Genomic DNA, 18,642 nt, shown 5'->3' with positions numbered 1-18,642 from the left:
CGAGGTGGGTCCCACCTACCACCCTGGCCCTGATGTCAGCTGGCCCGGTTTGCACGAAGGAGAGAACATGGCGGCTGTGTCCCTGCTGCTGAGGGGATGCTGAGCTTGGTGTTACTGCTGCTGAGAGCCTGGGTGTGGACACCGTGACTGGGAGAAGCCTAAGCGGTGAGTCTGGTGAGGTCATGAATGACTAGTAGGGGCACTACTATGGCATATGTATAAGGGGCACTACTGTGGCATAATGCGTAAAAGGAACACTACTGGGGCATAACGTAAATGAGGGGCACTATTGTTAGGCATAATGTAAATAAGGGGCAATACTGTGGCATAATGTGAAATATAGACATAACTGTGGCATAATATGAACTGTGGGGACTAATGTGTTGCATCATAATGTGGTATAACGCAAATTAATGGGCACTAACGTGTGGCATAACAGGCATTGTGGCCATTATTGTGTAACATAATTTGAATAAGGGGAACTACTGTGGTGTTTCATGAATAAAATACATTACTGTGTGGCGTAATGTGAGTAAGGGGCACTACTGTGTGGCATAATGTGAATTATGGGCACTACTGTGTGGCTTATTTTTAATTGGAGAAATTTCTTTAGTGGGGGAGAATATATCTAGCCCTCCATGTCCCAGTTTGATACTGCCCCTAATGTTTATATTTCCCTTTAATTTGCCCATACATGCCAGACATTCCCTCTATGTGGCACACTTGGAGAGTGGGGGCATGGTAGCAAACACATGCTCCGGACGCCATGGCTGCACGCTACACCCTTGGTACCAACACACAAAATCGTGTACGAGATTGCATCTTCCTACATCAGGCAAGATCTGCCAATGTATGACCAGCAGGTACGCGCATCACCATCGTGATCGTGAATGGATACTCGCCATTTTGACATATTGTACACGATTTGTCATTCCAATGCGTTGAAATCAGGTGAATATCGTCTAGTGTGTACACACCTTTAGCCAATCCCATAGAGCAACAACTTTCTTCAGGAACTTTCCTGTTTATGGAAACCTCCTACTGCCATGCTTAGATGTTTTTTTTTTCTGTCCTAATGCTGCACTATCAACTACGTGACAGATATTACTAGCATGCAGCTATTTTTTATCAATTAAGCTACCCAACTTAAAATGGAGAAAGATGGAGGGGTAAGTAGGAGAAAACAAATCACAATCTCCTGACTACAGCTTGTGCTTGGGACACATTTTCAGGAACAAATCTGTAAAACCTGGATCTGTAACTGGAAATTAGTAACAGCTCCGTTAAGGTGTTCTTAATATTCAGTCAAGAAATACCACCATTTGTACTTCCTCTTTGATAAAAAAAAGTATTAATGCTGTAACATTTCTCCTGTCCACTAGATGGCAGTCATACAGCATACATCACAAGTCAACTAATGGTTATCCGTGCACTAGACTTGTGCATGAAAACGCTGTAGGGATTTCTTTGTCTATACAAGCTGCTTTCGCATATTAATGATGATTAGCATTCAAAGCCGCCTTCATTGTGGCAACACAGGGAATAATTTAGCCAGATGCTTTAACAACTAGTTCTGTGGTTAGTTTACACACATACAAAATCAGCTAAATGGACAAATTTAATCAGATTGGGTATTTATTTGTATATGTATATATTTTGAGTGCACACATTTTACATAGCACTATGTAAATTATGTTTCTCTTTATATAACTGTAAAAAAATGTGTTACAGCTCCAGACACTTGAACAAAAGTACCCATATATTTTTAGTAATATTACAAGCTCCAACCAGGAGCGCCAAGAGGAAACAGAGGGGGGTGCAGACCAGCCGAGGGGTGACACCAAAGTGCTGGCTCCACCTCAGTGACAGAAGCCGGGTGCTACATTACGTGCAGCACTCGGCTCCTAGCACAGTGAGGGAGCCGGCACTTCACATGGGCTGGTCCCCGGGGGCAGCCTGCACCTCCGGCACCCCCGGTGTAACAAAAAACGGGGTTCGGGCCACGAGGACATGCCCCCACCCATGAGGCCACGCCCCCTTATTTGCTGGCGCGCAACAAGCTCCCCGTCGCGACCCACACCGGTGAAAAGAGAGGTAGGGACACCACTGCTTTGCCATGTGTCTCATATTTGGCCACGCCCCTTGTATCACCCAGGCCTGCAACGCTAGCTCCAATGATTCATCACCTTAGTACAGAGGTACCCAAACTCCCCAATTACATTCCAGGTTTTAAGGATATCCATACTTGAGCCCAGATGGTTAAATCAAATTGACTGAGGTGCTAATTAAGGGCCTGATTCAGAGTCGGACGCTCTGACAATGCGGTAGGGTCTCGCTGCCGCAAACCCAGGAGTGCTTTTGGCTCTATCAGAGCCAAAAGCACTCCCACTGACATCACTAGTGATGTCAGTGGGGCCGGCCCCAGACGGTAGGCATTCCCATGGGAACGCCTCCGTCTGGGCAGCAACGCCCCCTTTGGTGGGCGTGCTGTCACTCACCATCGACAGCACGCCCCCTTTGGTGCGAGACCCATAGCGATGGCTTGGCCGTCACTATTCGGATCTCGCGCATGCGCACTAGGGCACCATCGACCTGCTTGCAAGCGCTCAGCGCTCGCGAGCGGGTCTGAATCAGGCCCTAAGTCACCTGTGCTCAAGCATGGAGATCCTTAAAACCTGCACTATAATGACGGAGTTTGGGAACTTTTGCCTTATTATATAAACCAATCTCAGGGGGTTGAAAAATAATACCTATACCTAATTCACGTTCAACATATAATTGTACTTATAAAGTTGGCAGCACACGCTGCTTATGTAAAAATGAATGAACATTATTGGGCCTGATTCTGAATCTCTGTGCACGGGCGCAAATGGCAAACATTGCATGTTCAGATGCAAAATAACACATTTTTGCATATGTCTATCCTGGGTCGAATGGGTGACAAGGTGATCGCACGTAACCGCCCTAACTTCTGGGAGTGTCATTGGCATGTATCACAATCTCTGTGTGATACTGAGTCATACAAGGGAATTCTGTGTCTGATGGATCTCTTGCACCTAGCTGGTGCAAGTGCAGAGAAAATGATGGCGGTTGTGGTGGCTGGTGTAAAATCAATGGGCGTGATGGTTTTCAGACACTCAAGCCCCCCACCCCCACCCTGCATTAGCCCTATGGATTCACATAAGGTAGTAGTTCTGCCTTCTATAGCCTCCAGCAAACTAAAGCCACTGTGCCTGTAACTCAAATTACAATAAATTGCTTTGGAGTACAATCTAAATGTTGTCTCAGCTCAGATATTATACATGTATCAGCTCAGATATTATATATGTCTCAGCTCAGATACTATACATGTCTCAGCTCAGATATTATACTGTACATTTCTCAGCTCAGATATTATACATGTCTCAGCTCATATTATACATGTCTCAGCTCAGATATTATACTGTACTGTACATGTCTGAGCTCAGATATTCTACATCTCAGCTCAGATTTTATACTGTACATGTCTCAGCTCAGATATTATACTGTACATGTCTGAGCTCAGATATTATACTGTACATGTCTGAGCTCAGATATTATACTATACATGTCTGACCCCAGATATTATACATGTCTCAGCTGAGATATACTATACATGTATGAGCTCAGATATTATACTGTACATTTCTCAACTCAGATATTTTACATGTCTCAGCTCATATTATACATGTCTCAGCTCAGATATTATACTGTACTGTACATGTCTGAGCTCAGATATTCTACATCTCAGCTCAGATTTTATACTGTACATGTCTCAGCTCAGATATTATACTGTACATGTCTGAGCTCAGATATTATACTGTACATGTCTGAGCTCAGATATTATACTATACATGTCTGACCCCAGATATTATACATGTCTCAGCTGAGATATACTATACATGTATGAGCTCAGATATTATACTGTACATGTCTCAGTTCAGATATTATACATGTCTCAGCTCATATTATACATGTCTCAGCTCAGATATTTTACCGTACATGTCTCAGCTCAGATGTTATACTGTACATGTCTCAGCTCAGATAGTATACATGTCTCAGCTGAGATATTATACTGTACATGTCTGAGCTCAGATATTATCCTATACATGTCTGAGCCCAGATATTAAACATGTCTCAGCTGAGATATACTATACATGTATGAGCTCAGATATTATACTGTACATATCTGAGCTCAGATATTTTACTGTACATGTCTCATTGCAGTTATTCTACATGTCTCAGCTCAGATATTACACTGTACATGTCTCAGCACAGATATTACACTGTACATGTGTCTGCCCAGATATTTTACATGTCTCAGCTCAGATATTACACTCTACATGTCTCAGCTCGGATATTCTATATGTGTCAGCTCAGATATTGTACATGTCTCAGCTCAGATATTATACTGCACATGTCTCAGCTCAGATATTGTACATGTCCCAGCTCAGATATCATACATGTCTCAGCTCAGATATCCTACATATCTCAGCTCCAGGGGTGTTTTAAGAGAGGAGGGGGCCCGTGTGCACTCCTCGTGCGGGGCCCTCTCCTCTCTCCCTGGTGGCTGGCAGCCGACTGACGTGGCTAGCCAGCCACCGGAGCATTAGTAGACTCCGGACACTAGAGTGTGCCCGGTGTCTACTGCGCATGCGCAGAACACCGGAAAATGGCTGCCGCGGCCATTATTCTGGTGTTCTGAGCAGCAGTGACACCCGACATGGGACCTTGGACAGGTAAATATAAAAAAAAATTGGGTGCAGTGTGTGCGGTGCGGGGCCCCCCTGGACCTGGGGGCCCGTGTGCCCCGCACACACTGCACCCATTATAGATACGCCACTGCTCAGCTCAGATATTATACTGTACATGTCTCAGCTCAGATATTATATTGTACATGCCTCAGCTGAGATATTATATATGTCTCAGCTCAGATATTATACTAAACATGTCCCAGCTCAGATAAATATACGTCTCAGATATTATACTGTACATGTCTCAGCTCAGATATTATACAGTACTGTACATGTCTCAGCTCCGATTTTATACTGTACATGTCTCTGCTCAGATATTCTACATGACTCAGCTCATATTATACATGTCTCAGCTCAGATATTATACAGTACTGTACATGTCTGAGCTTAGATATTCTACATCTCAGCTCAGATATTATACTGTACATGTCTCAGCTGAGATATTATACATGTCTGAGCTCAGATATTATACTGTACATGTCTGAGCTCAGATATACTGTGCATATCTGAGCTCAGATATTTTACTGTACATGTCTCATTGCAGTTATTCTACATGTCTCAGCTCAGATATTATACTGTACATGTCTCAGCTCAGATATTCTACATGTCCCAGATCAGATGTTATACTGTACATGCCTCAGCTGAGATATTATATATGTCTCATATATTATACTGTACATGTCTCAGCTCAGATATACTGTACATGTCTGAGCTTAGATATTCTACATCTCAGATTTTATACTGTACATATTTCAGCTGAGATATTATAATGTATATGTCTGAGCTCACATATTATACTGTACATGTCTCAGCTCAGATTTTATACAGTAAATGTCTCAGCTCAGATATTATACTGTACATATCTGAGCTTAGATATTCTACATCTTAGCTCAGATTTTATACTGTACATGTCTCAGCTCATAATGTACATGACTGAGCTCAGATATACTGTACATGTCTCAGCTCAGATTTTATACTGTACATGTCTCAGCTCAGATATTATAATATACATGTCTGAGCTCAGATATTATAATGTACATGTCTGAGCTCAGATATTATACATGTCGCAGCCGAGATATACTGTACATGTCTGAGCTCAGATATACTGTACATATCTGAGCTGATATTTTATTGTACATGTCTCATTGCAGTTATTCTACATGTCTCAGCTCAGATAATATACTGTACATGTCTCAGCTCAGATATTACACTGTACATGTCTCAGTTCAGATATTCTACATGACCCAGCTCAGATATTGTACTGTACATGTCTCAGCTCAGATATTACACTGTACATGTCTCAGCTAAGATATTCTATATGTGTCAGTTCAGATATCCTACATGTCTCAGCTCAGATATTATACTGTAGGTACATGTCTCAGCTCAGATATTATACTGTACATGTCTCAGCTCAGATATTATATATGTCTCAGGTCAGATATTATACTGTTCATATCCCATCTGAGATAAATATACATGTCTCAGCTCAGATATTATACTGTACATGTCTCAGCTCAGATATTATACTGTACATGTCTCAGCTCAGATATTATATATGTCTCAGGTCAGATATTATACTGTTCATGTCCCAGCTGAGATAAATATACATGTCTCAGCTCAGATATTATACTGTACATGTCTCAGCTCAGATATTATACTGTACATGTCTCAGCTCAGATATTATACATGTTTGAGTTTGAAATTATACATTGTGACGACTTGGGGTACTTAGCTCGGTAGATGGGTGAATTTGTGCAGTGTCTACGGTGCTCAGTCAGGATCCAACACAGCTTTTTAGGTAAATAAATGGAAATTGTGCTTTACTTTCAGCATATTCAGGTGTAACAAAAATTTAAAGAAAATAACAAATGCCTAGCCCCCATTCAGGGCAACTAACTAACTTCTTCGCAACCAGGGCTGGATTAACAGCGGGGCGACAGGGGCGATCGTCCCTGGGCCCCCACACCTGGAGGGCCCCCACACCTGAAGGGGTTAAAGTGAACCGGAGGAGACGGAACCAGTTCCGCCTCCTCCGGCCAACCTAACCCCGCCGCCGCAGGGAGGCACCATTTGCCAGACGCCCGCTGAGATTGTAACCAGCGGGCGCCCCGGCTTTCTCCCCACAGCGGCAGCCAGAGCTCACGCAGCGCACTATGGGACAGACGTCACACCATGACGTCTCTCCCATGGTGCAGAGGAGCAGCCGAGCGGCCTGGACGTGGACGGCAGCGGGGCTTAAGGTAAGTAATAGCTCTTTTTTTTTGTTTTGTTTTTTTGTGTGCAAGTGGCTATTGTACTGGAGGCATTACTCCGGGTGAAGGGGAGCATTACTACTGGGGGCATCACTCGGGGGGGGGCGTTACTCCTGGGAGGTATTACTCGGGGGCATTACTATTGGGGGCCCCACTTCTGGGGGCATTACTATTGGGGTCACCACTTCTGGGGGCATTACTATTGGGGGCTCTACTACTTGAAAGCGGGGCATTACTACTGTGGCACTACTACAGAGGGAGCACTACTATTAGGGGCACTAATACAGGGGCATTACTACTGGGGGCATTTATACAGAGGGTACTACTACATGGGGCATGACTACTGGGGCCACTACCACAGGGGCCATGACTACTGGGGGCACAACTACAGGGGTATTACTACTGAGGGCATTTAGACAGGGGGCATTACTATTGAGCACACACAGGGGGCATGACTACTGGAAACATTACTATTGGGGGCACAACTACAGTGGTATTACTACTGGGGGTATTTATACAGGGGGCATTACTATTGGGGACACTACCACATGGGGCATTACTACTTGGGGCATAACTACAGGGGGCACCACTCCTGTGGGCACTACTAATGGGTGCACTGCATAAAGGGCACCACTATTGTGGGTACTGACACTAATGAGGTCCCCATTAAGCATACGCCCAGTACATCACATTTAATAGGGGCCCCCACAGACCTTAATCCGGCCCTGTTCGCAACTAACTATAATTGTGCAGCTAAACTGCAAACACGGTTTCTCAGAGTCAAAGTCCCAGTCCATTCTTTGACAGGTATTCTCACAGGCTCCAGCCTACTTATGTTCAGGATCCTGCCTGGCTTTGGCTGCCACAGCTGCTTACAGTCACACAATCTGGCCTGCTTGCAGTCTCACACTCTGCTCCCTGCAGAGTAACATACACAGTCTTTGGAGTTTTAGGGTTCTCCCTACCTCCTGTAAGTCTGAACCAGGCTTCCTAGCCACCAGTGGCTTCCTGGCCCACACTGGTCTTCAAGTGCAGTCCCACCTAGACTATCCTGACTGCAGAATCGTGACTCTCTCGCACTACAGCAATTAGGCATGGCCAAACCTGGCTTTCTCCCGTGTGTGAATAGATCCCTCCTGTTCCACAATGAACACCTGTGTCAGTAATGCAATTTGCCTTCACACTGCTACAACATATACACAAAAATAAATGTATTTAATGTTATGGGAAGAACATTGATCATTTATGAAATGCGCAAGGCCAGTGCCTCTGCTGTATATTGATTTTGATTGTTTTGTATCTGCACTATGTATAGGCAGAACCTAAGCAAGTCACAGCAACAGATAATGCATTCTAAAGAACTATAAACACTTCATGGTACAGACAAGAAAAAAGGTAATTTGCTAATCACAAATACACCAACGTGACCTACTTGTACACACAGGCAAACACCCACTTGGCTCCTGTCATAGAACAGGAGCCGACAGTGCTGACAGCCCAGTCTCTGGGGTCAGCCCAGCATCTCCGGTGATGCTGGGCTGCCCTCGGAGTGATGTTATCAGGATCCCCCGTAAGACCGCTCTCCTTTATTTAGGCCACACCACTTTTTAAAACCGGCACATGGGGTTTACCCAGAGTGCGCACCGGGTCTCCCCAGACCTGGTGACGCCTCTGCTATATAGCTTATTCCACTATGCACTAATATATAGATAAATATATGCATCGTAATTGAATATAAGTGAATACACAGCTCACAAATTATTATTAGAGATGCACAGCAAGTAATAGCTATATAAGAGGGTATGCAGTGGTGCCACAACTACACATGGGTATCCTAAATGTGCAAGCATTAACTCTATCATCCATCCTTGTAATGGGCTATAATTATATCATTAGTGGCTCATTAATACAACTGCAGATTAGAAATCATCCTTGAGTCAATGGAGTGTATCTTTATGCTTAACTACATGGTTTTCATTGGTGTGTTTTGACTGCAGCACTGTGATATAACGATGAGAGCACATTATGCTCTGGCATGCATCAGACTGGTTATACAGTATTGGCAGTAGGGACAGATTCTCTCACGTTTCTGTACATTGGCACATGGTGTTGGAACCAGTGGATGACCTACCTAGCTTCTTGAATTACATTAATGATAACAATGCTACAGGCTTAACTACCATCCTGATTTGGCCGGGAGCCTCCCGAATATCGGGGGCTGCTTCCGGCCCCCCGGAAAGGCAGGCAAGCCTCCCGACATTCCCCAACCCTCCTGACCTCCCCCCAGAATACACTAGAAATCCCCGCTGTGGGGGGGCGGTGACACGATTTGCCCCGAATCGTGTCATCGTGGCCCCGCCCCCTGCTTCACAGTTGCTGAAAATAACGGCAGTGTGAAGAGGGGGCGGGGCCACGATGATGCTAACGCGCGGCCCCACCCCCAGCTCTGCCCCCAACATGTCACATCTGGCCGGACACGCCCCCCGCTGTTAGCCGACACTCAGCTCCCTCCCGGAAGGAGCAAGCTGATTGTCGACAAGTATGCAATGATAACATCTGATTACTGTAGTCTATGATACAAATTCCATACATTTCTTATGATATATATCATAGTAACTAGCAGAGCCGGCCCTAGGCATAGGAATTCTAAGCAAATGCCTAGGGGCATTCCAGGGCTCTGTCCCTCCTCCCCTCCGTGAAGCTGCCTGTGCTGCTGTAGTCAGGAATATTTTTTTTCCTGCTACACAGCATGATTCCAATGCCTCAGCTATGTCGGTGGGCGTCCGAGTCCCCGCCCACTAAAACCGCCGCCGGCGCCCTCCTCTCACCCGACCGCACATAGCAGTGCGGTGCAGACCGTGCAGTGGAAGGCTTCACTATCCGGGCTAATGCATCTGCCTACAGCATCTGCTGTAGGCAGGAAATGATATTTGCAGCTACAGCTTGCTGCTGCTTGACTGACAGCGGGCATCCAAGGCCCCGCCCACTGAAACCCCGGCAGGCCGGCTCGTCACTCCCCGGGCCAGCGATTGGCCACCTGTGGTTCAAACAGAAAACATTGCTAACTGTAGCCCCCACATACGCGCTCAAATGCAGACAAGCCCAAGCTCTGTGAAGGCAGCCTGGCCGGGTAACTGCACCCGACAGTCCTACAGTGCTGGCTGCTGATCACTGTTCAAGGTCTTCTTTCCCTCAGCCAGAGCCTGAGACAGTGCCTCTGTGAAAGGTATGCAGGCACTTACAGAAGGATGTAATAATTGTGGTCACTGTGGTTAATACATGTATGTATGTAGGTGTATATAAATATATATATATATATATGTGTGTGTATATATATATATATATATACATACACACACACCGACTACAAATAGATGCGACTGTACAATGTCATCACTATGTGACATATATATATGTGTATATATATATATATATATATACTTATATATATATATATATATATATATATATATGTCGTGACATTTGTTATCCCAGAAGTGCACCACCGACTGTTTGTTATAAACTCAGTGCTTGCCCTTTTTTGCTTTGGCCACATCATTACCTTGTGTATGTGTGTATATATATATATATATATATATATATAGATAGATATATATATATATATATATATATATATATATATAGATAGATATAGCTAACACATATATATATCTGTATATATATATATATATATATATATATATATATAATTATATGTATGTATACACACTCTCTATATATATTTTTTTAGATATATATATATATATATACTGTATATAGTTTAACTGCCTGTCACCTCAGTCTCTAATGACCCTTTCCCTGAATGCAGCATGGCCCCCGACGTCTCTTTGTTGCTGCCAGCATCGGCAAATGTGTATGCACTTGCTGATGCCGGCACCCCACCGGGTCCCGACGCTAACGAGGTCGGTACACACTAATCATCTTCTAATGTGTACCGGCCATAAGACTGGTGGTGGGATTATCTGCTAGGGGGCACCAGTCAAAATTTTGCCTAGGGCACCAAATTGGCAGGGGCCGGCTCTGGTAACTAGGTATGTTGAGAAGGGGAATGTCCAGGTGAAAACTTATAGGAAGCCTTCTGTGGGCTACATGGTGTTGGAGGCAATACCATGCCACCCAGAACATGTAAAATAGGGTATCCCACGTTGCAATTAGAGCCGTAACTAGACTTTTTGGTGCTCTGTGCCAGAGAGAGCATTGGCGCCTCCACCCCATTTTTTACATAGGGACATAAGATAGTGCACCTGAAAAAGGGCCATGGCTTCATGGGGGAGGGCCAGGGAAGAAATAGGGGTACTCCTGGGGCAGCCAGGAGATGCTGGGGATAAAAGAAGAGGAAGCTACAAGTAAGAATAATAATAAACATGAAAATTGACAGGCCCAAACAGCGCTCCCTGCTCTGCGGTGCCCTGTGCCATGGCACTGGTCGCACTACCCTAGTTACGGCCCTGAGTGCAATTACCACGCATAGGTCTCTATTTATTAACATTATTTTTACAAAAATAAAGTGAAAAAGGGTGTTTTCACACCCTTTTCACATTATTTTAGTATCACTTAAAGTTACCACAGGGCAATTGGAGTAGAATTCGTAAAATTCTACTCCAACGTTACCCCTAATTATCACTTATTTTTAGTAAGCAGATCGCATTTCCCATATTTGTAATGGGAAATGTGATCTGGCCAAAGTTACTAAAAATAAATTGTGAAAAAATACCGTGGGAAAGCCCTGTGATAATAACGCCACCTGGAGGTGGCGTTATCCAGGGTCTTCCCCGGTTACCAGACTCCTGCTCTGCTCTAACGGGCAGAGCAGAGCCCGGAGCCGGCCCCAGTGATCAGCTGTGTGGTCTAAATAGACCACATGCTGATACACTGCAAGAAAAAAATAAATTTAGTAAAATAAAAAAACTTACCTGAGTCCAGGGACCGGTGATCGGGGCTCCCGTGATGCCTCCCCTCCGGGCAGCTGGTCTCCCAGCCTGCACTGGGGCCCGGTCGTCACCTGACTGGGTCCCAGTGCAGGATGGGATGTCAGCTGACCGGAGCCACAGAGGACATCACTGGAGCACCGATCACTGCAGGTAAGTGTAAGTAAGGGAGGGGGGTTGTGGGGGGGGGGAGGGGGAGTCGTGGGGGGGAAGGGGGTGCCGCGATCATTGGGGGAGAGGCTTAGTGATGGGGCGGGGCTTAGTGATGGTCGGTAGGCGCATGCGTCGGCACTTGTCACTGTATTTTTTTGCGAAAATACCGTGATAAGTGTGCGGAGGGGATTCGCAGTGACAGAGCTTTCTCGCAAGCTCTGTCCCTGCAAGGGATTTTTAGTATGCAAATTCAGTCGGTAATATCACACTACAATCTGCATTCAAAATGCGGATTGTAGTAAATAGAGCCCATAAAGAGAAACTGCAGGGATTGGGACACTTTCTCAGAGCAGGCAGAGGAGGAGATAAACAGTTCAGAAAAGAGCTTTTCGGAATGATACATGTGTAAAAGCTATGGCAAAAGTTAACAATTCTGAGCAAAAGGAAAGTTACTGACACATGAATCAGGTGGGGAATAGGAATAAATAGAATTTTGATTATGGGGCTTAATCAGAACACATAACGTCCCCGGCCCCTAGGAACTTAAAGGGGCTGCTTCTGCAAGCAAAAACGGGGGCACATAAATGTTGTGGATAATTAATGTTTGTGGGTACTGGTGTTTTTGTTGGATATCTTACAAATATTAATTGATAAATAGGCCCCTGAGTATAAAAGAAAAGTGTATAGCAAATCTGAGCATGGGAAAATGCTTTTTTGTTTTTTTCAGCACAATCACAAGATAATGTTTCCATGGAAAACAATCTGCAACATGAATGTATAAACATTGATTATTTCTTCCAGTGGGAACGTGATCAGCAATATTTTTTACATAAAGTGAACATTTGTTTGTTGGAATATTTGGTAAATCTTACAGATAGCACATTCATTATACCAACATTTTTGGATTGTCATGTTGGAAGAATTCAAAAATATTCTATAGTAGGTATTGCCAGATGCTTAGCGAAATGGAATAATTTAACTGTTAAAAGAAGAATTTTAGATATTTACATGGAAAAGTTAGAAACTAAGGACAATGAATAACCAGTATGATCTTAAGCCATTCTTGATACCGCTACAGAAATATAAAATCTGGGTATTAATATGTATAGCCCTCAAACTGACCAGGATTGTGATGTAGGCAGTGTGCTGTATTTTAATCATCAAGTCCATTTGTCTGATTCACAATATACAAATGTGGTGTTTCCTATTGATGTTAAATGAAAGACTTTATTTTAGTGTATAATACTTTAATACTCTGTATTATCGACTGCCAATAATGCATTGATAACGTTCCTTTCATTTAGTGTATCTTTCGGATCCCTCCGCCCCTGTCTGGCTCCTTTCGCCGGATGTCGGGGCTCTTGTGCGCATGCGTGACCTGTAGGAGCAGTGAAAAGATTTACTCCTCCAAAAAGGAACAGTAAAGCCGCTCGCAGGACAGCTAATTTTTGTATCAGCTGTCACAGCGCCGGAGCAATGATGAATTGCTTCGGAATCCGCGGCGAGTTAGAAAATTAATTATCGGGGTTCGGACCCCAATAATTAACATCATGAATAAGACAGTTAAGCTGAGCCTCTAGCTCTCAAATAAACAGAGCATTAAGATTCAAAGGTTTCCCAACATTATTCACTGTAACATATTTGGCATATTTGCACAAAACCATTCTGTACATGGGAAGAGATATGCTTGCAGTTCATGTGGGAAAATATATTTTTAAACTATTAATATCATGTTATGTTGTTTTTTTTGTTGGATGGGGTGGGTCTACACAGAAGAAATTACTTGCACAACTCTAGATATTTGGTGCAATGTTCCAGGCATACACATGGTTCCAGTTCTCTGTTTTAATTCCCTATTTATGTTAGTAAAGCAATAATGCCGGTAACTGGCAGAGCTCCATTGTACAAGTCTAGTGATAACATAATCAGCAATAAAGCTAAATAGCTGGGAATCACATAACACAGGACTCTTTTCTCCTACTTTCCTATTCAGAATCAGTTTGTAATAGCTCTAGTAGGCTAAATAGTTATTCTGTTGGTCTATGCAAGCTGAGATTATATATTGTTACTACATGGATCTTTTAAAACTGTCAAATATATTAGAAAACTTTCAATCCAGGCAAATGCCAATTTTTTTAACTTGAAAATGAAGGCCCCCATTTACTAACGAGTTTTATCACCAAAATGAGTGATAAATGTCACTGTGTATGATAAGTGGTGCTCCAGCCAATCAGCTCCCAACTGTCTTTTTCTAACAGTTGACAGTTGGGTGTTGATTGGCTGTAGCACCACACAGTGAAATTTGTCACTCGTTTTGGTGATAAAACTCATTAGTAAAAGAGGCCCTTAAGTCTGATATTCAAGTTCAAATTGATATCATTATCTATGTAATGCATGTTTTCATGTATGTTTTGCGGTAGCTCCATGACCTATGGTATCTATTCAACTTGTGCCCAGTCTTCTATCTCAGGTCATTGAGGTTAAAGTGGGCAAGCAAGAGTCCCTGCAGGTATGATTATAAGGGCGCAGTCGTGCCCTTATATTAAGGCTGACTTGAAAAGAAACAGAATTCTCCCATAGAGAACTCCTGAGGGGGGGCATGGTCTTTAAGGGGCTACACCTCAAAAGCTCTTGGAAGTACAGAGCTGAAATTTGGTATGGACGGGTAGAACTGTTGCTTAGTGCTGAATGCCAAATTTCAGGGTAAAAGAATAAAAAATGAGGAGTTGGGAGTAATCTAAAGCTCCAACTCTCAGTTTTTTTTCTGACACTCTCAGTTAGGACCACTTTTCTGCTGTTCTCTATGGGGGATTTTTGGGAAGGCATAAGTCAGGGTAGAGGGCGAATTTAGACTTGGAGTTTGTTCTATTAGGTAGCTATTGATCCAGGGTAGGTACTTTTGGGGTTTAGGTAATTGAGAAAGTCACAGTTTTTTAACTATTACCTCTCAAATGCCCCTTTATATATATATATATATATATAGGGAGCTTCAACTTGTTGCGCAGCCTCAGTAGGTGCCTTCTGCAGGGGGTTGTTCTCTCTGTGGCTTCACTTGGGTGCACAAAGATGGCTGTCATTTGTGGGCGGTAGCGGCGGTGGGACCCGAGGGAAAGAAACGGCCATTAGCTGCAGCCGGGGACAGAGCCGGCCCCAGCCAATTTGGTGCCCTAGGCAAAATTTTGACTGGTGCCCCCTAGCAGATAATCCCACCACCAATCTTATGGCCGGTACACATTAGAAGATGATTAGTGTGTACCGACCTCGTTAGTGTCGGGACCCGGTGGAGTGCCGGCATCAGCAAGTGCATACACATTTTCCGATGCTGGCAGCAACAAAGAGACGCCGGGGGCCATGCTGCATTCAGGGAAAGGGTCATTAGAGACTGAGGTGACAGGCAGTTAAACTATATACAGTATATATATATATAAAAATATATAGTGTGTGTATACATATATATATATATATATATATATATATATATATATACAGATATATATGTGTGTTAGATATATCTATATATATATAGATATATATATATATATATATATATATACACACACACACACATACACAAGGTAATGATGTGGCCAAAGCAAAAAAAGGGCAAGCACTGAGTTTATAACAAACAGTCGGTGGTGCACTCCTGGGATAACAAATGTCACGACATATATATACGTCATATAGTGATGACATTGTACAGTCGCATCTATTTCTAGTTGGTGTGTGTGTGTATATATATATATATATATACACACATATATATATATATATATTTATATACACCTACATACATACATATATTAACCACAGTGACCACAATTATTACATCCTTCTGTAAGTGCCTGCATACCTTTCACAGAGGCACTGTCTCAGGCTCTGGCTGAGGGAAAGAAGACCTTGAACAGTGATCAGCAGCCAGCACTGTAGGACTGTCGGGTGCAGTTACCCGGCCAGGCTGCCTTCACGGAGCTTGGGCTTGTCTGCATTTGAGCACGTATGTGGGGGCTACAGTTAGCAATGTTTTCTGTGTGAACCACAGGTGGCCAACCGTGGCCCCGGGGAGTGATGAGCCGGCCTGCCAGGGTTTCAGTGGGCGGGGCCTTGGATGCCCGCTGTCAGGGGCGCCGAGAGGGGGGGGAGCGGGTACAGATTACCCGGGCCCGGGCTTCCTGAGGGGCCCAGCCTGGGGGCCCCGGTCCAGCGCCGCTCCCCCTTCCTCACAGCAGCCCAGCACACAGCGTGTGCTGAGCTGTAGTGGAGACTGCTCGTGGCTGCTGAGCAGCAGCCACAGCAGTCTCCTAAGCCTGTGGGGGGAGCGATCACACTGATCGCGCCCCCCCTGGCTTTGCGCCGGGCTGAGGGGGCTCAGAGCGCCCCCCTCCCCAGCGCGCAGCGCCCTATTTTTCCCGGGAAGGGGGCGTGGCCACACCTCCCACGATTAGGCCATGCCCCCTATTACCCAGGCCCGCCGCAGCTCTCAGCGGGCCTGCCCTCTGTCAGCCAAGCAGCAGCAAGCTGTAGCTGCAAAAATCATTTCCTGCCTATAGCAGATGCTGTAGGCAGATGCATTAGCCCGGATAGTGAAGCCTTCCACTGCACGGTCTGCACCGCACTGCTATGTGCGGTCGGGTGAGAGGAGGGCGCCACCGGCGGTTTTAGTGGGCGGGGACTCGGACACCCACCAGCAGAGCCGAGGCATTGGAATCATGCTGTGTAGCAGGAAAAAAAATATTCCTGACTACAGCAGCACAGGCAGCTTCACGGAGGGGAGGAGGGACAGAGCCCTGGAATGCCCCTAGGCATTTGCTTAGAATGCCTATGCCTAGGGCCGGCTCTGACTGGGGAGGGGGGAATTAGCGGGCATTAGCGGCTGCGGCGTGGTCGGTGGTGAGGCTGCGGGACCTGACGGCAGTGCGTCCGACGGCAGACAGATGCAGCATCAGGGAGATCCATGATGCCTACATCTGTGTGTGATAAAAATAAACACAGATGCACGGACGGATCAGTGTAAAAAAAATTCTTTGCAGACCCAGTCCCGGTGGTGCTAAATACAGGGGACAAACGACATAGCACAACCATCACTGGGCTATTCAGAACCAGTCCTGGTTGCCAAAATACGGGGGACAAACGACGTAAGGGTCCCCCGTATTCAGCGCAACCAGCACTGGTTGCACCAGCACCTGGTTCTGGAAATAGAGGGTAAAAAAATGCATACGGTCCCCCTGTATTATCCAGAACCAGCACCAGACGCTTTCTAGCGGGGGACTAATGCCACAGCTAGGGAAGTAATAGAAGGAAACTGGGAAATGGGAAACTTCTGCACTAGTTGATGTATTGTTAAATTATAGACCATAAAGGCAAAAAAGAGAAAAATACCCCAATTTGTAGGTCACCAATTGTATTATTGATAGAATAGTTGGGGGTGCTGCCTAGGGACACTAAACAATTGGATAAGAAAAGAAGGAGAGCAAGAATGTCCTCTTAGTTGGCGCACTAATGAATCTTAATAAATATAACTTTTATTGAAATAATTAAAAGAACAGAACTAAAGTAAAATTAAATATATTATCAGTAACATCATTACAAAATTAAAAATAAATTAAATGTAATAAATTGTATGTGTCTCTGTAAGTATTTTAAATCATGAGTCATATATGTCCACCTGAAAGTACACCTTCTATATATTTGAATACTTCTATATTGCTACTGGGAGAACAAGGTATGTTTTTCATCCACATTAAGCAAAATAAGTGTTGTGCTGCATACACAAAATTAGCTATTCACTGGTATGAAAAATAATCGAAAATTGTACACACAATTTTAATGATATTGGTGTATTAATACCAAGAGAGTGGCGCAACAGTGAGTATAATAGCTAGTTAATGAAAAATAACATTACCTTAATTAGAAACAGGATTTCTGCTATAATAATTAATGTCTGGAGACTGATAAATATCTACCAGTATGGAATCTAATATAGCGGTTGAGATACTGCAATAGTTACAGTTGCTCAATAGTCTCTTGAAAAAGAAACACTATTGCAATGGATTTGCCTGTATGTATCGAATAAGGCACCACAAGAAAGCTCAGGTTTTACCAAAGATAATGTATGGATGATTGTACTGCAGGCAGATCATACTATAATGGGTGCATGTCAAGGCAACCCGAGTTTGCAGTGAGGGTGTCTAATATTCACATGGGAGGACCAATCAAATGGTTCATATGAGTCACATGCTTTCATTAGCCAATGGAAGGTATTCATAAGGATACTCATTCCTCTCTCGATCTATGTTGTCATGTGTATAAGTATCCACCAATGGTATATTATTATTATTGTAAATAGAGAAAGGAAAAAGGCAGTAATTATTCCTATTGAAAAAATACATTAGACAGTGGATGAATAAGGATGATAGTTTGGAAACTTATAATAAAAGATTAAATACTCCAAAATAAGTATAAACGTGTGTATAATTTCAGTATCATATTCCATAATACACATCGATAATAATCAATATA

The sequence above is a fragment of the Taudactylus pleione genome, unplaced genomic scaffold (assembly GCF_031769625.1).
Source record: "Taudactylus pleione unplaced genomic scaffold, aTauple2 ptg000095l, whole genome shotgun sequence".
Classification (NCBI taxonomy): Eukaryota; Metazoa; Chordata; class Amphibia; order Anura; family Myobatrachidae; genus Taudactylus; species Taudactylus pleione.
This window is presented reverse-complemented; position numbering follows the sequence as displayed.